Source organism: Gymnodraco acuticeps, unplaced genomic scaffold (assembly GCF_902827175.1).
Source record: "Gymnodraco acuticeps unplaced genomic scaffold, fGymAcu1.1, whole genome shotgun sequence".
In the NCBI taxonomy this organism is placed as follows: Eukaryota; Metazoa; Chordata; class Actinopteri; order Perciformes; family Bathydraconidae; genus Gymnodraco; species Gymnodraco acuticeps.
Window position 1 is genome coordinate 401,816 of NW_022990341.1, and position 22,593 is coordinate 424,408.

Below are 22,593 nucleotides of genomic sequence, written 5' to 3' on the forward strand. Positions count from 1 at the left end.
TAAAGCAAATGTACTGTAGTCATGCAGTCTTTTCATTGCACAAACAGTTTCTACTAACTGTTCCAAATGTTAGTGCTAAAGATATCCTTCATATCATTTAGCTACATGCTGCACCCTTCAAAATCTTTAACTCAAATAGACTGTGGCTATCACTCCTTTCAGCTCCTTTTCCAGCGTTTCCTGTCCTTTTACCAAAGACTGCAGGCAGTATAAATGGCACATAAGTGATCTTTGAAATAGCCCTTCCACAGAAATTATTGGGGGGTCTGAAGGAGCTATTTCTATAAAAATAACTCTTTGCTTTAAAAGCTTTTATTCAGCGGCAAGTACAGAGTCCCCGTAGTAAATATAGAACATATTCCAGTCCAGTTCGAAATGATTTTGAGTATGACATGACAAGAAAAAAACTGTCATGGTTTTTGGATTTATGTTGTTTCATTTTCCGCCTTTATTATTTTGAAATGTTTTCCTCCTTGTGTCTTGTCTGATCGTACCTGTGTTTGCCTCCCTGTCTTTAGTTTCCCTGGTGTGTCTGATTGTCTGATTGTGTTCACCTGTTGCCCTTGTGTTTCTGCCTCCCCTGCCCAGCTGTGTCTTGTCCTGTGATTACCCTTCTGTGTATTTAGTCTTGTTTTCCCCTGTGCTCCATGTTTGTTCGTCGTCGTTTTCATGTCCCTGCTACCTGCCGTCTCTTCGTGTCCATGTTCCCTGCCTCGTCTCGTCTATGCTTGTCCATGTCTCCTGCCTGTTCCCTGTAAGTGTGTTCCTGTCTGTTGTGCTCCCCGGTTTTGTTAATTAGTTTCTTGTTTTTCCTGTCTTCTGCTTTTTTTTAATAAAGCTCGCTTTTTGTTACCAAACCTTTTTGTATTTTTAACTGCACTATTTTCCCCAACCCTGACAAAAACACTATCTTTTTTTGGATTATACATATATAAGTAATATCACCTTTTTACATTCTTTCAAACAGATGTTATAAATAATATTCCTGTTCAAAAATACATAATTTGTAGGCCAAAAATGCCAAACAAAGTTCAGGTAAATCTGCATTATGTTTGTTTCAATATGATCTTTTTGTTGAAATTGGGAAATGACTTGGAGCATTACAAAAACATGCAGTTAAAACGACAAATGGTCGCCAAGAATACAAACTAATTCAAACGGGTAAAAAGAAAATAAATCGACAAAACGAGATGACTTTCTGGTGCAAATTAAGCGATTGAAATGCATCCACTGAAAGAAGCTGAATCAATTTCCCCCAAAGACTTAACAATGTGCTCTTCTTTAAGTGGTAGTATCACTGGCAGACTTTTCTAATGAAATCATGGAGGAGTTGACTTGTGTTGACAATTAGGTTTTATCCCAAGACAACAAACTAAAACTGACATCGAATGACGCATAAGATTTATTTAAATTACAATTTGGTCAGTATTAAGAGACTCGGTCGAGGATTGGAGGCTGTGGCTCATTGAATAGTGTTCTGCACTTCCAATCAGGGGATAGCAAGTTCGAGTCCCACTGCAGTCTGCATGTCGTTGTGTCCTTGTGCACTTCATGAAATACCAAGTACACTGCATGTGTTGTGTCTCGTCAACTTTGTTAGTTACGTATTATGTCTGTCATTCCAAGTCTAGTCAGGTTTTCATGTTATTTCACGTCATGTAATTTCTGTCTATTTTTGTCATGTCTCGTTTTCCATTTCCTGTTTTATTTTGTACTTACCTCTTGTCTCATTTCAGGCCCTGTTACTTCCTCCCTTTGTGTGTTTCCCCGCCATCGTCAGCCCCACCCCTGATTGTTTCCACCTGTTCCCACTCACCTCATGTTTGAATAGTCCTGTCTTCCCCTGTCCTGTGTCAGTTCGTCTTTGTTTCACACGTATGGTCGTGCCAGGCCTCAGCAAAGAGAGGATCGTTTCCAGTTATGTCAGGTTTTGTTATTTTTGTAGACTTAAGTTCTCTTTTTGTTACGCTTAGTTTTTTCCTCCTTGTGAGCGCCTTTTGTTTAGTGATGACGCTTTGAAGCTTTCCAGCCAATTGGTTCTCACAAGGCTTCATCATGGGCTTCATTTGAACACAAACCCCCTGTTGGTCAAAGTGTGTAAAACAGGCAGATTGGACATCTCAACAGTGTGCTCTATCGGTATGAGATAGTCTATCTCATACCGAGTTCCCAATGAGTAAAGCCTTAGAATAACGCTAAACAACCAACATTAAATCATATTCTCATGTTAACAATATTGTTTTTATTCCAGTTGAATGATTGTGATTGAAAATCCTAAAGAGGGTGGTAAACATTGCAAAGAGGGATTGGTATTCCTTAATAATATTTGTAAATGTAACCATGTTGTAGCCGGAGAAAGGCTAAACCATATCAAAGAATACATTTATTAACTACATTATCTCATTTAGCTGTAGCTTTTATAAACAACAAAAAAGACGTATTGTTCAGTCGTTGGACCAGGGACCCTGCGGTCATGAGTCGACTGCTTTCCAGCTGAGCCACAGCACACACGCCGAATCTCACTGAAAACACTGGACCACATTTATTCCTGTATTTATTTATTCATGTTTTTATGCCTACATTTATTTATGCTTGTATCCATTTATACTTATGACATCTTCCGACATATAAGTGAGGGTCTGAGCTCTTTTAATTCCATCGTGTCACCGGGCCCGGGTACAGGAGGGGTAATATGGTTCTTATTATACATCCATGGTTATTATGAGCATTGTGGTTCAACGGATCTGAATCGCTTCCTGAAGCAGTCACGTGGTATCGACAGGCAGCGAGGCTTCGTTTGTCATCGATGACGTCACTGGCCCAAAACGATACAAGCCTCGATACATGCTTCACAAAAAGCTTCGGGGATTACTCGACACACGCTCCGAAGCCTCGGTGCAATACATAACATCACTACTTTTGTTATTCCAGTACCTACTCTGTTAAAAGTGATTTTTTGTTCTTTGAAATTAAAAATACATTTTTTGTTACATTCAAGACTGTCTCTGGGTCGTGCATTTGGGTTCTCTAGTTTGTCGAGGTCGTGACAGCTTGTGATCTGTCTGCTGACAACAGCGTCATTAAGTGACATTTAATAATTTTCATTAATCAAATTAAAGTTGTCATGCTGAGACTCAAAATGTTGCAGTGATTGTTGAACGTCCGGCACATTCAATCACTGGTTTACAGAGCACCATTTCTGTTTTGTCTTATTCTATTTCACATGCATTTCACATATTCCTGCATTTTACCTGCACAATTATATCACATGCACAATCTTAGGAGATTGGAGGTTTAGATTTTCTTTCCCAAAAACTACCACTAAATGTGTATCTGTCGTGCAGATGACAATATAGCCCTTGAAATCTTGAAGTATTTCCTCGCAAAGCTGGTGGCAGACATTGTATTATGACAGATGGTGACACCTAAGTAGATGACTTTGGTGGGCCAAAAATAAGTGGCATCAAAAGATTCATAAATATTACAATTCTGCAGTGATACGTTTTTACAAGTTTGGTACATACTCTGGAAAACATGCTGTAAATGGGAAGTATTTTGGTTATGTATTGACATTAATTTTTTAAAGGTCACCTATTATGTAAAATCCACTTTTCCATGTATTTTCTACATCACCCATGTGTCCCCTCTTCTTCATGTCTCTTCTACAATCAACATGTTGTCCCCTCTTCGTCCATGTCTCCTCTACATCAACATGTGTCCCCTCTTCTCCATGTATTTTCTACATCAACATGTGTCCCCTCTTCTTCATGTCTCTTCTACATCAACATGTGTCCCCTCTTCTTCATGTCTCCTCTACATCAACATGTGTCCCCTCTTCTCCATGTCTCCTCTACATCAACATGTGTCCCCTCTTCTCATGTCTCTTCTACATCAACATGTGTCCCCTCTTCTCATGTCTCTTCTACATCAACATGTGTCCCCTCTTCTTCAGGTCTCGTCTTCTCATCACATGTGTCCCCTCTTCTTCATGTCTCTTCTACATCAACATGTGTCCCCTCTTCTTCATGTCTCTTCTACATCAACATGTGTCCCCTCTTCTTCATGTCTCTTCTACATCAACATGTGTCCCCTCTTCTTCATGTCTCTTCTACATCAACATGTGTCCCCTCTTCCTCATGTCTCTTCTACATCAACACTTGTGTCCGTCCCCTCTTCTTCATGTCTCTTCTACATCAACATGTGTCCCCTCTTCTCATGTCTCTTCTACATCAACATGTGTCCCCTCTTCTTCATGTCTCTTCTACATCAACATGTGGTCCCCCTCTCTTCCCTCAAATGTACCCCTCATCATTCTTCATCAACATGTGTCCCCTCTTCTTCATGTCTCTTCTACATCAAGCATGTGTCCCCTCTTCTTCATGTCTCTCTACATCAACATGTGTCCCCTCTTCTTCATGTCTCTTCTACATCAACATGTGTCCCATCTGTGTAAGAGATTCTGAAAGTTTCAGGAACAAAGATTCTCTCTCTCTCTTTTTGTCCTGATCCATTTTCTATAAAAACCGTCTGAAAATGAGCTGATCAGATTTTGGCCACTGTATGATGTCAAAACGATTTTTTTGGCTTGTGTAAGGTGTAACACCAACCAAGGTAACCCCCCCCCCCCTTATCACCTGAATCTCCTCCTAGAGCACCAATGTGTTCATTTTAACCAAATATCTCTCAGAGGGGCGTGGGGAGGGGCTCCTTATTTTCATCTAAAGTAACAGACAATCAGCACTTTGGAAACAGGGCTGAAACAGAGGGGATTATGGGTAATGCTGCAATGATCTGTTTGGTGTTTGGAGCCAAACACTTCAGACATGTTTTGTATATATCTGACACCTATAATATATTGACGATAAACAGTATAATAGGGGACCTTTAAATTAAGGGGAAACCCTCGGAAGGATATCATCTGCTTCTGTCTTTTCTGTCTTTCTAATTACTCGATTCACCACAGTAATGTGACACACTCGCTCCCCCATAACCCCAAATCTTGTTAATGGCGTCTTCCCACTTAAAATCCCATATCCAACACAGTTGTGAGGGCTCCTGTCCTTCTTAACTGCTGGCAATCTTCTTAACATTAACAGCAAACACGGCGATATTACATGTCATCTCTGCCATGCTGTCTGTAATTAGCAGGGTAAAAGTAGTGCACCATCACCATTAGCTTCAGGAAGGAGTCAGTCTTTGAGATGCCTATTTGGAGAGGAAAGGCGTAGGAGGAGACAGGAGCTGTTACACACCAGAGAAACACCACTAATAACTCCTGCCTATGTCACATTTGCTATTCCTCTACAAGCTTATTTTAATAACTTCAGGGCTGCAGCAATCGGCCTTATTATATTACAGATGTATAAATGTGAAACAAAACAATCAAGTCTGCAGTTTCAATGGAAGTTTTAGTGTCTTTCAGCTTATTGATTTGGTTTCAATTCCCACTTTTTCAGTTCCCACAAGTTTTGAATTACTCCCCATGCTTTTATCAACAAAAGCTGAGAAACAGCAGGAAGACAAAGGAAGCACTGTTATACATATTTTTCTCTTGACTTGGTGGCGACCAACCCAGAGCTATAAGAAAAAAAGAATGTTGGTTATGTAGAAAGAAATACCATCCAATATACTCTGTGAGGCTGTAGAGCTTTGAGCTAAATAAGCATACTAACATGATCACAAAGACAAAGCTATCATTAAACAAGTGTAATCTTTAACATATTCACCGTCTTACCTTTTCGTGTAATGATACTAACATTTTCTATAGCTTTTTAGCTAAATCAGAGTACAGTAGAGGCTAATGGGAGAGACATGGAAGTAATGTAATCTAAATGTTTTCCTTTCTTTAAAGGCATGTAACGTAAACTTGGCTGAAGTACCAGCCACGTTAGTTACATTAGTAGGGCTATTTATATTTCCTGCAATTACTTTTGGGATGGAAATCAATCTTTTTTTATTCACAGTTCTCAAGGGTGATATGATAGGGTTTCGGAAACAAGTTATTACAAATAAAGAGAAAGAAACTATAAACAGAAAGATCACAATAAATTCACAAAATACGACCATCATTTTTAATTCACAATTGTAAGATGCATCACTTAAATTAAATAAAAACTTTCCCTGAAAAGGAAAACATGTTAATTTTAGATTTGATTTTGGACAGGGTGGGAGTGTTTTTCTGTTTGAGCCAATGATCTGCACCCATTTGTGTCACATGTTGTAAATAGATACGCAATGCCCCTGGGAAGCTTGTTGAGCGAGCTGTCTCATTAGCGTTAGCATTAGCCTGATCAGCTAGCTAGCGGTCAGTTATGCTCAGAAAAAGAGCAAAGAAATATTAAAGTTGAGTTTATTTAAGTCCCAATTATTCGTAGAGGAAATTGTAGAAGGAGGATTGTAGAAGCAGTATAACCGACGTAAGAACCTCTTAAAACCTCCTGCTTTCATCTACAACTTCTCTTAATGAGAGGGTACAGTGTTCCTGTCTGTGGTTACAGTCAAGTTCAGATGAAGAATAACTTTTTTTATTCAATCCGGCATTTTCACATGGATACTGCTTCGGGAAACTTCGACTATCTACTAACAAGTAAGGTAGTTCATGTATTATACTGTACTGCTGTTGTGCTAACTGCTATGCATATTGCTATGGAAACGCCTAACGGTTTACATGCGTGTTGAATATGGGCGGCAGTGCCATGTTGTTTACCCAGATGTGACGTCAGATTAGTTGTATTGTCTGTAGTCGAAAGTATTTCCTAAGCAAAAACATCACGTTATATTTGAAGAAAAAATAGCCATTGGCATTAGCAGCATGTTACTAACATTTCTGGTGTCTTACATTGAACAAGAAAGTCAACGGTAACTTATGATAGTCTTAAAGGCATTCAAAACAGCAGCTATTTTATGTAATCTTGATGCTAAACAATCTTTTAGCCTTTTTGTTCATGTTTTTTCAATAAAAGCTGTAGCATGATATTGGTACGACTAACTATGTGTCTTATATGAATTCTTGCCTTAATGATTATGATAATTAGTTAGTTTGTTTCACGCCTCCAAATTAATTAAACAAAGAAAATATTGAGAGAAGCTTTCATACCGTATTTGTGTCAATAATCTAATTGTTTTACCATTTTAATTAAGTTGAAATAACAATTTGTTTTAGCTGGTTTCATCATTGTTGTCATTGTTTTGCTATGTTGGATCAGATTTTTGGCCTTTTTAATATTCGGTTATTAATGTAGGTCTCGTGATTTCATCCTGTTTTTCTGGATGACAGGATATTCATGGCATGTAAACAGACACAGACATGTATAATTATAAGAGAAATACTGGATTTCTATCCATGATTTACCTGCTTTCTACTTAAAACAAACATTTATTCTGAACTAAATGTAACCAGGAATACAATTTTGTCATGCCATCCGCACCGTTAAACATGATTTATTACTGCTCTAAATGTAAACCTGACATCTTTCAAAAAGCCCCCTTTATTAAAAACCCCAAAGGTTGGAAAGTTGTCCGCATGTCCGCATAGCCAAAGGTCTCATCTTGTGAGACAGACACCTGCTGGAAACCCTACACTCACTGATGAATTTATGAAGCTTTTGGATTTCCTGTGGTCAGTCATATGAGGTGACTTTTTGTCTCCTCAACCACCTTCACCATTTCATTCAACAATTGAGTTACCTCAAACAACCTTGCCTGCTATGACTGATCATTTCCACTATTTATTATCCAGGATCCTGCTCAAGCAACAGGCTCATTCAGACCCTCTTTGTCTCCCCTTATTCCTCCCAATTCATCACACTCACAAAAACACTATTAGGTTTCCTCCTGTGCCAGCTGCTCACGAGATGGTGCCACTGTTTACACCGGCGCACTGTGGTGGCATGAAAACGTATTTCAATATCCTTCATCTGCCGTTGTTCATTTCCATCCTCTTCCGGATGTCTCTCGCAGTTTGTAAATTGATTTATAATGCTGTCTCCTTCTGAGTGGGGTGGAGGATGGGAGGAAACACAGTGCATGCTGGGAGTTTAGGGGGGAGGGGTGTACAGGTTAGGTGTGTAACGTTGCTGCAGAAATGGCAACTTATAGGGCAATTTCCATCGCTGGCTTTGTTGACTTGAGGGAGGAAAGGTTTAGGGATGTTATTGGCTTTAGGATTACTATGGAAACCACAGAGCAGTGTGGTTCACTGAGTGAAGGAATGAGGTGTGTGTGTGTGTGTGTGTGTGTGGGGTGCGGTTGAGTGTTGCTGTTTAAATTGCAATCGGGTATAAATTGTGTCTTTCCTTTCTGTGTTAAGCCTCAAACAAAATTAAATTAAATTTGTTTTGGTCTTTAATTGGTAGCCCTGCATTGTTTACGATTATATCCAGTCACATGCTAAATGTGTTTTTTATTTTGGTATTTTTAGCTTACTTTCGTCATTATTGCACTTGTGAAGAACTCTAAACTAATAGGCTGTTGTTATTGTGATTACAAATTGACCTTAATCAGGGATTGTAAACGTTCTCAGTAACACAATGTGAAAGCAGTGCATTACAAGTGGAAGCCCTGTATTTAAATCAAGTATACTTAAAACATTGAAATACTATCATATCTTACATTAATCAGATTGATTATACTGATGCCTCCCTCAATACAAATGCAGTATTTTTCTCGGTAAACTGAAACTAGTTTGAACTTCTTCAACCCTCTTCAGTGGTTTACAGAACAATAAATAATGAGCTGAGAGATGATTTATGGAATAGAATAGAAGATAAATAATACACACAGATCTAGTTATCTTTTGGACTTCTCTTTACGAATTGTTATTATTTGGATACTTCTCTCTCTTTCGCCTTAAACCAACATTCGGCCTACTCTTAAATGTAAATACATATAATAATAGAAATAACATTTATAATCAAGGAAATTCTTTGGCATGCTCTGAAATGTGGAGACAGAGAAAACACTAAATGGACAAAGGACCTTAGTTTACAGAGGAGGGTATCGCCTGGCAGCCAGCAGCGTAATAATCAGTGGCTGCTCCTTTGTTGTTCGACCTCTGATGACCTTGTCTACGTCAGCTCGCTGTGGCTCCTAACCGGTGAGATGGCCGACCCCTCGGCACCGCAGGTTTCTCCACCGCTTTTATCGCAGGATGCACTCTTAACTCTGTTAGAGGGCTTAAAAACGGGGCCGTCGCTCTAACTCACACTGTCCGTGTTACCATAGCAACCCAGGGGGCATTTACTACAGGTAAACGGGAGGATGGAGAAGCATTGGGTGGTCATTGTTGCAGAAAAGAACATTTTGTAACCATTTTGAGTTGGTTGTAGGATGCAGGGAGTCTGTGTAATTACTGAAGTGGTCCGCTGGTGTAGGAACACGTTTCTGCACGATGATGAAGCATCTGATAGGACATGGACTGCATTTATATAACTATTTTCTAGTCTTGCAAAACACATCATCATTACACAGGCAGTGCAGTATTTACTTTGGGATCTAACAATCTTCCAATTGGAGGACGAGATGGAGATGGATATGAGCTTTTAGCTATAATAATGATCCCTTGGCTCGGTAACACAAATCCATTTGCTAATTATTTTGTTGATGTACTGATCAGTTCTTCATTTGAACGTTGGCAAATAGTGAAAAATGTCCATCAACGTTATCGGAAACACAGTGATGTAGATCAATATGTGGGACACCCACGATTCATATTTATTGTTCAGCTTCAATAATGCCTAATACTTAATCTTTATCAGTCAGATTAATGATTGGACTGATACTGTATTCTATAATGATGCCCTTATGAGATTTATCCCAACATGAACAATGAAGAAGCCAATGAACTTCTCTTTGATTCAGATGATGGCAAAGTTGACTTTTGCATTTTCTAGCCTCTCAAATTTGAAAGAACTTCTAGTGTCCGTACTCTTATGACATAACAATGGATTTGAGATAACCTGTTATTTAAATCACACGTGAAGCTGAAACTTAAATTGGTTTCCTTTTCGTTTTCAAGGATACATTTCAATGATACAACGTTCTTACCTTTCAGTAGATTTTGTCTCTGCATAAATGCATCTGACCAGTGCCCAAAGATGTTTGATTCAGTTTACCATCGTGCTTTATGTTTTGTTATTGGCTGTTGACATCTGGAACAACTAAATCAATATTGCTCTCTTAAAGGTGGGGTTGGTCATTTTGGAGAAACCAGCTCGAGTGCGCTAGAATTAGAAAATACACAACCGGAAAAAATCTGCCACTTCCTTACAGAGCCCCTCCTCCAACACACACGAACGCACACATGACCAATGAGGGCACGAGGTAAGTTTGTGCACAGATGGAAGGCTGACAGGCAGGTAGGCCATCCAGTTACTTTAGCCGGGCCGGCTCAAATGATTGGTCATGCTTTTTACAGCGCTACGGCTTCCACAGATGACTTTCTTTATGGATTTTTTGTCAAAGCACTTCAGATATTCATTGCTATCGGGATGTTAAGAGCATTCCATGGAATACAACAAAGTGTATCTCGAGCCGGTTTCTCAAACTTACCTCCCCCACCTTTAATATTCTACAGATGTTGATCTTCAATGTTGGAACAGAAAAAACGTTGACTGTAAATCAGTTCCCTTTTCGCCGAACAACGAACAAAGCTGATTACTCAGATGAAGTTTGAGTCCATTTAAAAGATTGAGAAAAAAGCCCTCATAGTCAGAGTGATTGCTCTTCATCTGTTCCTGCAATCTTTTCAAAATGTTACCTTTTTTATGCATTATAACTGTTTTTAATTATGAACACATTCATTTGTATTGTCCGACTGTTCTCGGTTCCCGATCACTCTTGAAATAGAGGTGGATTGAAAAGAAAATATTTTAGGCTATGCATCTCCTATCATTAATCACTGATAAATAAAAAAAGCCAACTTCTATACATTGTTATTATGGAAGTAGAATAGCCTCAACCTTTTTTCATTCAATGGGAAAATACAAAAATTGGAAAATAAAAGCATTAACTAGCCATCAACACCCCGTGGACAAAGCTCGGCTGTTTTCCTCCCCAATCTCTTGTCATATTAGGACGATAGCGAGGGAAATGTACTGTTTGTTCTCTATTAGAGCGGCAAATTATTCAGAGCGACTACATCCTGACATAATGTCCTTATCAACAAACCCACATGACACTGTTTCATCTTCACATCTTTCTCTAAACCTCCATATCACATATTATATCACATATTTCAAGGTATCATCATTTGGCAACACGGGGTTGCACAATGAATTGTCTGTTCTACACAAGCAAAACACAAAGGAAAACTATTTTTTGAATGTCACAGAGGATGAATTGAGGAGTCTTTTAGCCTAAGGATAACAACTGCTCTGTAGTCTTGTGGGAAAACCGAGAATACTTCGGCTTGTCACACAGCAGCAGGAGAAACAGGCTGTTCCCGCGCTGGATATTGTCTTTTAATATTCTTTGGGCTATTCACAGGCACCTCACTGATATCCTTAATGCTCGATTGGTTCCTTCTGGGTGGTTTTAAGAGCCATGTGTCGTACACTGAGCACATCTCATGCCTGTTTGTGATGTTTCCAGTCAGGGGGCTTTCTATTCCTTCTCAAAGTACTTGTCTGTGGAATTCTGCCTTCTTTTGCTCTCCTTTCTTAATACAGCAGTTTCTGAGGTGTTTGTTTCTCCATGATGGCCACGTCCGGTTGTTTTGAAGCTGATTCCAAGAAACCTAAAGCTGTTCTTCTTAATCCACTTAAGCTACATTGATTGAGACCATAGTGTGTGTCTTTTTCACTTCCTTTTTTTTCAAATGTCAACGATCGACACTTGTCCACCACGAGCTGAGGTGCAGGAGGCTTTTTGCTTTAATTCAAATGCAATTAAGTATTTTATGTAATTATCGTATTTATATAAGAAAAAATTGTGGAATTTATATAAAATAGGGACGCTCCGATAGATCGGCCGCCGATATTCACTCTCGCCGATATTCACTCTCGGCCGATCAATCAGTGCTCTCTATAAAGGCCGATCAGGAGACGTAAAATACATGACACTTTTCTAGGGCTGCTCAATTAATCGTATTTTAATCACAATTACGATTATGGCTTGCAACGATTACGAAAACAACGTAATCTAAATAAAACGATTATTTTTTTATTATTACTTTTTGTTTTTATTGGTTTTTCAGTTGAATTATACTTAAAGTTCAGGGTAATCAACTGTTAAAAACATACTGTTTTTCTCCAATAAATTGATGTTTTCAAAGTAAACGGATATCGTTTTTAATAATCGTGATATCAATTATTGACCCCAATAATCGAGATTATGATTTTTGCCATAATCGAGCAGCCCTACTTTCCTCTGAGCGCGGCAAAACAAGCTCGCCAAAATGGCTTCACCAGTCTGGCAGATTTTGAAGGTGTCCGAAAAAGACAATAAAATAGCGGTATGCAACGTGTGTGAAGCAGAAATCCCTCGTGTTGGAACGCAACAACGACAATTTAATACCACACATCTCATTAGAACAACAACAACCTAAACTAATTATAAATATATTTATTCTTCACTGTCGGGTCACTCATTACTGGATCAGTGAGCTGCATGAGACGATACTGACCGGCTGGAGAGGAGAGAGAGAGGGAGAGAGGGAGAGAGGGAGAGAGAGAGAGGTAGGAGAGAGAGAATAGGGGAGAGAGAGAGGGGATATAGAGAGATAGAGTCTCTTTCGAGTTCTCTCCTAATCATGTCTCTCTCTCTTATTATCTTTTGAGAGAGAAGATATTAGGAGCTCTCCGCTCTTACTTCCCTCCCCTCATTTCTCCCGTGTTATTCTCCAAAGTTAATGTAAACTTGAATAATGTACTTCATTTGAATGTAATAATTATGTTGTTGGTTGTTTGTTTTGTAAACCCTCTTCGTAGCTCTTCGTATAATGTTTTTATAGTTGATAGTTTATGTGGTTCATCCTGTGTTCATGCTAAGCTAAGCTAACCTGCTGCTGGCTACAAATGCTAAATTAATAGGGCATTTTCCATTATGTCAACCTTTTCCGTCAGAAAATTAAACACATTTCTGGTCGTGTGCACACCGGCATATTTCAGATTGTTCACCTGTTCAACTAAACATGCTTGGTTTTAAATACTGAGGGGCGAAATCAAGGAACAGTGTTTTGATATGAACTCTTGTAATCAATCAACCCTGAATTCCTATGACAGAGAGGTAATGGATTCAAAAAATGATTTAAGCAACATGAGTCTGAGAATATACACTCACATTTTTCGATTTATGCACTTTATATCCTGAGGAAAAATCAACGGATTCATATTCAATTATTCATAGACTTTATTTTTTATATGCACAAAAGCAACAGTGTAGTTTTGGCACAAAAACATCTTAAGTCTCAATTCCCCTCCAACAAAACAACACTCAATATACTTAACATAAAAAGAAAAATATATTAATTAAGTAGTGCAATATGTGCAAGTAAGTACTAGGGATACAAATATATACGAAAATAAAACAGAATGTAAACTGAAAAACTGTACATAAGAATTCATACTCTGTACTGTAATACTATATACATATATTGAATAAACTGATGTAAAAATGAAATACAGTTTAGTACAGGGATGTTTGGCAGCTAAGGTGCTTAAGTGTGTTTTCACGAAGAAGTCTTTATGGTGTCTTTACTACCCAGAATGCGCGTGAAAATGTCATGTTCATGTTCCTGTTCAGCAGAGATCAGCTGCAGCGAACATTGTTTGTTGTCCAGACTAATCAGTCTTGATAAGGGGCGTAGAACAACAAAAAAAACCTGTGAATGTGTGTTACGGAATAGGCGGCATACCTTGAGGTTTCCATGGTGACTGGCAGGCAGCAGACACCTGTGAATTAACATTAGCGCTGCTGCACCAGGATCTTAATTAGAGACACAGGCAGAGAGCAGGACGGCCGTATACATGAAATCAAAGAGAATTAGCTTTCAAATGAACAGGTGTCACATATAAGAGATGCAGAGAACGAGTTTATTCACCCAAGCAGGGCTTTCTTTTTTTAAATGTCTGCCCACATCTGCTCTATTCATGTTTCAGGTGAACACTGCTGATGCCAACGGCAGCATTAGCATCTCGCAGCTACTTCTGATGAATTTTTATTTGTTGTTGTTGACTCACCAGTGCTACACTGACTGCCACTGAAAAGAGTCATTAGTTACGGATCAAAAATACATAAAATGTTATTTAATATTTGATGTGTTTGCCTCAGTGTGAGCTCTCTTGTTTGACCCCTAGTAGAACTGCACTTTGTCAAAATCTAAAAGTGGACTAGTGCAATACTCAAATCGCAGGAAGCACAATATTTGTTAAAGGCTAAATAATATGTGTTTAAATACCATCCATCCATCTTCTCCCGCTTATCCGTGGCCGGGTCGCGGGGGTAGCAGTTCCAGCAGAGAGCCCCAAACTTTATTTTCCCTGGCGACATCAACCAGCTCTGACTGGGGGATCCCAAGGCGCTCCCAGGCCAGCGAAGAGATATAATCCCTCCACCTGGTCCTAGGTCTACCCCTTGGTCTCTTCCCAACTGGACGTGCCTGGAACACCTCCCTAGGGAGGCGCCCAGGTGGCATAACTGTTTAAATACCATTTTTAAGAAATAATTCCAGAGATATCCAGGCCTACACATATTCTTTGTTTGGTACAGATCCTCTTAAAAAACACTGTAGTTTGGTGTATTTTTCAACGATAATGAGAATAATGATGCCGAAAAGATCAAACAGTCAAATATCATCATCGCAATTGCAACATCAATCAAAAATAATTATGAGCAATAATCCGTTATCTTTTCCAACTTGTGCAACCCCAAAAAGCTCTCTCAATGCCTTTCACATTTAAGAGCTGTTGAGAAGATCTGGAAAATCCTAATGTTTTTCTTAATTTTTTGATTTTGTTGAATTCATTCATAAATTATTATGTGAGAGCTTTTTTAACTTGACCAGAAACTTCGAGCTGCAGGGTGAGTTGATAAAAGTGTATTCAATTTTACATTTCACCTTTTTAACTGGACTGAAAACAGTGAAGTAAAGTGCAACCACTGTTTTAAATTATAGATAAAATATGCAGAGAATACATAAAGAAAATCCCACATGCACTTTGATAGCTAGAATCAGAGCAGAGCGCGACATTTGGCCTCTGCTTTTAACCCATCCTAGTACCAGGAGTCTAGTACTAGGAGCAGTGGGCAGCGCCCGGGGAGCAATGGGAGTGGGGGTGTCCAGTGCCTTGCTCAAGGGCACCACGGCAGGGCCCAGGAGGTGAACTGGGACCTCTCCAAGTACCAGTCCACACTCCATATTTAGGTCTGTTCGGGGACTTGAACCGGCGACCCTACGGCTCACAGTCCAAGCCCCTACTGACTGAGCCACTGCCGGACTCTTCATGTGAGTATTGACTGTCTGGAAACCTACCTCAGTCATTCAATCCATTTAAAATCCCAAATATATAATCATCCTGCAATGTGTTGTATATACAGTCACAATAGAGATTGATTGGACTCCAGTTGGCCCTTTTTTTAACCCTATCATTTATCCTTGTTTGCCACACACTTTATGCCGCGCTCCATCCATCTCTGTCTTTTATTGCCTCTCAACCTGTGATTAGAAAAATAAATCTATACACATCAGACCCATGCTGAAGCCCTTTGAGGTACACCTTATGACTGATGACACATGTGGATCAAGACTGCCTTACCTTACCACAGCCGGTACATTACTTTTTAGATTGACCTATACATTAGATTTGATTGAAATGGCAACTAGTACAATTGGTAATTATTTCCAAGTTGTACAGCCCCACTGTTGATGAAGGCAAGGCAAGTTTATTTATATATCACCTTTCAGCACTCGGCAATTCAAAGTGCTTTAAAAAAAAAAAAAAAAGAGACATTTAAGAAGAAATACAGCAGAAACACATTATAAAATGACATTTAAAAACAGGCATTAAAAAGCAAAGATAATAAAACTAACACAACAGGTATAGAATATATGAATAAAAGCCTTGCTGCATGTGAATATGAGCATATGAATGTAGATAATTATCATGAGGTTAAGCTTGGTACAAATATAATACAACGTTTTTTAAATTACATGGTTTTTGGTATTTTTGCGATTTAGCGCCCTTTCAATTTCAGCGTGCAATTGAATGATACACCACTGTCATAAATGTGGACAGCTTCAAGTACACTTCTACGTCACTGCAGCAAGGTGAGGAATTAAATAACTCGGGATCTGCAAAAACATTGATTTTCCACTGCTATTAAGTTACACCTCTACTATAGCTGGAACTGATATTAAATATGCATTATTGTCAGTGTTCGAATTACCCATTTGCTTTCGGGGGAGCCCTATTTATTATTATTTTTGGCAATCATATAGGCAGACCTGAAAGATGTATATGTTTCCTGCATTAGATCAACATTGATTGCCAATAGGCCTACCTTGTTTGGTAGGACATATTTTTTCTCATCTCCGAAATCTCGATCGCTTTTTCGTGTGCCTGGCTCTTATGGTGCTTATAAATCTTTTTCCGCAGGTTATTCTGTTAATCACTGCTGAGTTTTCCCTGAATCCATTCTTGTGAAAGGTGCACTGAGGTGGATTTTTTTTGCGAGCGGCAGGGAGATCAATATACTTTTTGCCTCTTTGCAAATCTCACATCCACATTTTAAATTTTTTTTGAAAAGCCATGGATACCTTTCATTCCACTCACTCCATCTTTTCTGTGTCCAGTTAAAAGGCAGGTCATGGGCATCGTCAGGTTCGCTAGTGCATAGTGCTGGGGGGAAACGATTATTTTGAAAACGATTAATCGGGCGATTATTTGATCGATTAGTCGACTAATCTAACGATTATTTTTCTGTTGTTCAATTCATAAAAAACGTAATGTAAAAAAAACGTAATGTAACAATTTTTTTTTTCACGATACTGTGTCTCAGGGGATCTTAATATTTAAGAACCTATTAATGTGTTATACCAGATTAACGGAAATAATCTCAGCTAACTGACGATACAAACCATGTTTACCAAAACAAAACACAAGTCTCATAAGAAGCATCTAAATGACCCCTGAGCGAAAAATGCTAACGGACATTGGCACAGAACTCAAGATAAAAGTACCCTTATTACTTATTGTAGCTGCACATACAATATATCCGATTAAAGCTGAGACTCCACAGATTATGTAGGTATATAGTATCATCACTGAGTGATCCGGACTCGCGACAGGGGAAGCAAATACAGTCATCACAACACGTACCTTCACAGAGCTTCTCGGGAGATCGTCTCACCATAGCTGTCAATCTGATCAAAAGACGTGTTCAATGGCAATAAAATGAGAAAAAACGCGGCTGAATCGGTTAATCCATAGGTTTTTAACGTCTATGTATAAAAAACTGATTGAATTTATAATCCATAATTCCATTTTATGTAAAAATCGGAGAGCAAATGCTAGCTGCTAATGGTAGCCACCACAGCTAGCTGCTGCTTCTGCTAGGCTATGCAGCAGTCTCAGTGAGATATAATATCTTTGCGTTTTGGACTAACTTTAAAATATTCCCATGCTTTTGAAGACCTAGGGCGAGATGTTTTCGTTTGGGGGCTTCGTGCGCAATCCTGTGAGGAGGAGGTGGTAGCCGTTTCAGTCTCCATTGTGTTTGAAGTGCGATTGCGAACTGCTTGTTGCTTTGGGTGACCCACGTGTGTGTAGCGACGCGTCGACGCGGAAATATGTCGTCGACGATATTTTGAAGTCGACGCGTCGACGCGTCGCTACAGCACTACTAGTGCAGGTGGCGCCGGCGGCTGTGGCCGTTGTTGAAGCACTCCAGGCTCCGCTTCGGCAGGCCTCTCCCTCGGTGCGGAGCTGTCAAACTCGACCCTAACGCCGCTTACAGCCGTCTAACTAAAAGTTGTTCCGTTCACGTTGTCCTTTTTAGACTCCTTCACTTCTTTGCTTGTGAATCCAAAAGCTGCGAGGCTTGGCTGTTTTCGTTTCACCATATTTTTTATTACAAAGCCAGAGTTAAAAAAATATATCAGTATGAAAATATCAAATACCGCGCCAGCATCGCCTGCCGTAACCATAGCAACGTAAGTAGCGTAAAGAATGCACCGCCACCACGTACACATGGCAACACCCAGAAATATTCACAAATATAAAACAAATATTCAGAAACTGTAATGAACAATGACTATTATTTATTTCAAGAACTTTTATTTACAGAAACTCAACATTTCTAATCTGTGTGACACAAATATGCACGATTCTTTTGGGCTCCCCCTATTTATCTCAAAGTCGGCCTTCAGGGGAGCTTTGTCTAAATGTCAACGACTATGTAGAATGCAACAACTGAGAACGACATATTAGTAATGTTGTTGTTTAATGTTCATCATTATGAACACTACTCCAATAGATTCTCCAGAACATGATCTATGATGGTTGCATTTACCTTGAGTTGACTGAGGTCTAATGTGAGTGCTTGTTAGCATCAGAGAGTTCAATCACAGCCTTTGACTCTGATATTCTTCTGTTTTTTTTCTTCAGACAAGTTCAGGACCAGATAATGAAGTGGATTTTTAAATGAGCAAACAATGAATTGCCTCACGTTATCGCCTTATTAATTGCTAGTGTTGTTTACCAGGAAATGTCAACTTGTCGCGTCTTATTCTGCCCGTCACCTCCTTTTAATGAGCGAGTAAAGCAGGGTTTTAAATAGACACGAAAGCTCCTGCAGAGAAGGTTTTCTTGGAAACTCTGGAGGGTGCTTATTGAGAGTTAATGTTCCAGGCAAAGTGGAGAGACCTGTCATTCTGCAACCAACGTCAGACACTCAGGAATATTCATATATTGTTATTCCTGAATCTTTTCAACCTTCGAATAATGGTTTATCTCTTAAGATGTAAAAATGGAGAGAAAGGCTTTAAAATGTATGTAAATGTGGAATTTTGAGAAGTGCTTTTACAAACGTTGCATGATTGAATTGAACCCTGCATATTAGAAATTCAAATGGTTCTTTCGTTGTTTTTTATGGCATCTTGAAGTTTCATAACGGTAAAGAAGAAGCCAAATATTTCGTCTACAACATCAATAATATAACTTGAACTTGACAGTGGGCCCTCGCTCTGTCTCAAAGATGAATGCCTTAGTTTGAAGATGTAGATCAAAATAAGAGAACATATCTATTAAAGGAGACAAACGCAGTGTGCAAGCATCCATTATGCTAAACTCCTCAGCATCTCGTTTATCATCACTGCCATGCCAGATAGCAACAACGTTTTTACTTAATGTCAGTTTTCATTGTTGCGGTGTAAGTGTCGCTGCAGGAAACAACACCATCTTCCAAAGAAATTCTAATCAAATTGTACAATGATATTAATTATTTGACTGCAGACAAAAACAACCTCTCCCACACTTCCCTCGTACAATTCTGGGAAATCTGTTATTAACTGTTGACTTACTGTGTGTGCTCTGTTCTGTGGGAATGGGCGTGGACAGTGATGTTTGCAGAGTTAATCTGGATAAAGACCACTGTGAACAAAGAGAGAGACGAAACTGAGACGTATTGTGACTTGTGCTACATGTAGCATGGTATTATCTCATTTTATTTAAATGAATTAACCATTATCTTATAGAGGGCAGTGATGAGGTATTTGTGTAGGCCGACCCGATAGTAAGCTGCGCAAGGGTTCCCTCGACAAAAAAGCAATGGGATTTCTCCATAGGATTTTGAAATATTGTAAAAAATAAGATCTGTGGAAAACGAACCTTTTTGATAAATGCACGTTTTGTTCAGCCGGATAATCTCCATATGTCTACCCTACTTTTATAATTTTCGAATCATAAATCTAATCGCCAGAAGCAAAATGCTAACGTTATGCTATAAACGAACTACAGCAGGGTCGCACGACTTCAACGTCACGCCAACTTAAGATCGATTTTCAAAAATACAGATTCTAAATTGTACAAGTTGAAGCGTTTGTTTGAACAGTTTGCAGGAGGCAGGTACTTGCTTTCAAGCAGAACAGGGCAAACAAACTTAGCGGGAGTGTTGACGTGTTCGGCGTAATGACGTACAACGTCCTCGACAACTTCTGTAGTCCTATTCAGCCACTTGGTAACAACCATCGTTTTTCAGACACGTAAACTCTTCAGAAATCCCCAGTGGGGTCACTGCTGATGTATTTAATGTCGTAGAACAAAACGTGATCCGTCTCTTAAATTTGTGTCAAACACAGACCTTATTTCCAGCTATTTTCCAAAGACTAGTTAAAAAAACCCTGTTGACTCTAAGACGAGGGAACCGGAAGTGGTCCAATGTTAACTGACTTCCGGGTTTTAGGACTCGTTCCTGCACCACTCTGTTGTAATGTAGAGTTCTTAATTGACTGTTTGCTAAACCCCTCTACTGAACAGTGAGTGCAGGTAAAGCTTAGTAACCGGTATCAGGCGCACCCTTTGTGTCATTTCTTTTTATAAATGAACATCAACATGTTGAAAGCATTGCATACCCAGAGCTATAAGAGGGATCCTTGGTGTATTACAGTTTGGACCGCAAGGTAATGTCTTTTTTTGTAACTTATCCAATAAGAAAAATACACAACAGTATAACAAATAGATTAAACATATTAGCATATCTGGATTACTAGCTCAGAGTTGCTACATCATTTGAGTAAATTGCCTCAATGGGAAGTAGTATGAGTTTACTACATTATACTGTATGTGTCAGGTAGAGCTACAAGATGTGTCACTGTCTTTGAGAGGTTGCAAAGACTAGAAAAGCGTTATATTGTGACCAAGAAAGCACTATATATGTTTTGTCCATTTTATGCTTTTTGACAAATATGCCATTGGGCTTTGTTTTTAGTTTTTCCACTGTGATTTTTAAGTGTGTAACGACTACAGTGTATTGTTAGATCTATTTTCTTTTTATAGATTCATCAAATGATTATAATACAAATTGAAGTGTGTGCTGCACTAAACTAGCTACAACTAATTATCTTGAAAAAAAAAAAAAAAAGATCAAATAAGGATGTCATCTTCAATTGAATTAAATACAAATGCAGTCTGAGATACAAACTGAAATGTAATGTTATAACATTTGACAGTGCTGTTTAAAGGCGGTAACTGAGTGTTGGTGTGTTTTTGTCGGGGGTGAAGAGAGCTAAGAAAAGATGATGAGGTGCTGCAGCTAAATGAGGCCTATAGTGATGACAAAAAGAGGCCCAGACGCTGCGAGGGTGATGACTACAACAAAGACTCTAATTGAGGGAGTAATAGTGAATAGATGCCTCAGAAATCTGCCGTACCTCCGTCATCTGCAATTAAAACCTATGACATAGGAGAACAGACGGATAAACACATACATCCGTAACCAGAGGACATTGTTTTTGTTTCTAAATAAAGTCCAGGCAGACACTCAAGAGGACAGAAATAAAGCGTGTGGTGACGATAATAGTTTGCACTTGTTTGTCTCGCCTCATTTGACATAGAGACAAAAAGGGAAGAGAGAACATAACAAACCATTTAAGACAGTTGGCAGCTATTTCCTCGCTCTCATTTTTCTTCCAATCTCCTCATTGAACCGTAGAGGAACCATCTTCAAGGCTAACAAGCATTTCAGATACACACCAAAAAAAACAAATCATACATTTCAGGAAGAGGAAGAAATCCCACTGGCTTATTTGAAGCATCCATCTTAATCATTTAAAAATGTTACCACGTCATTTACATCAGTAAAGACAATAATATTACTTTTGTATTCTTTCAAAAGATCCTAAATAAATGTAGAGTGTTACGATGTGAGGTGCAGGTGAAAGAACGATACGTGGAGAGAGGGTTTTCTTGCAAAAAATAAACAGGTGTTTTATTCTTAGCCTTCCACATTATTCCACAGAAACACAAACTGCATGCCTGGTGCTGCGTTCACCAGCAAGGAACAAACACAAAAACGAATGCCCCTTCCCCTCTCTTCCCAACCACATTTATAGGAGACTGCCCGCCTTCCCACTCCAACCTGGCCAATCAGGTCATGGTTCTGAAAAGCGGAGTGAAGGGTTAAATACAAAATTAAACACTGTTGTCTACCTTTAATAAAACCCTAAAGGCTTAAGTAAATTCATTATTGCATCGCCATAAATATTATACCTTCAAGAACAACAAGGTCTGCTTAAAACGGATAGTTTTTAACCTAATTGACACTCATAAAATCACACATTTCCTGACCAATCGCGTCCAAGACTCCGCCTACTCATACGGCACATATAAGGAGTACTTTGGAGGCGTGCTCCCCCTTTGAGCACTGGGACAAGATGGCCTCCAGGTCTGAACAAAGGAAATGGTGATTACTTGGTGCTTGTGTGTTTTACAGACTGACAAAATAATTTAGACGCATTTTATTAGTTTGTCTATGTAAACTGTTTTTATAACTTTAACTGAAATAAAGACAACTCAAAAACATGTACTACCTTTCTTAACAAACAAATAGTTAAGACCAACATGTTAGTGAGGGAGTGTGTGCACTTCCTCACAGAGATGA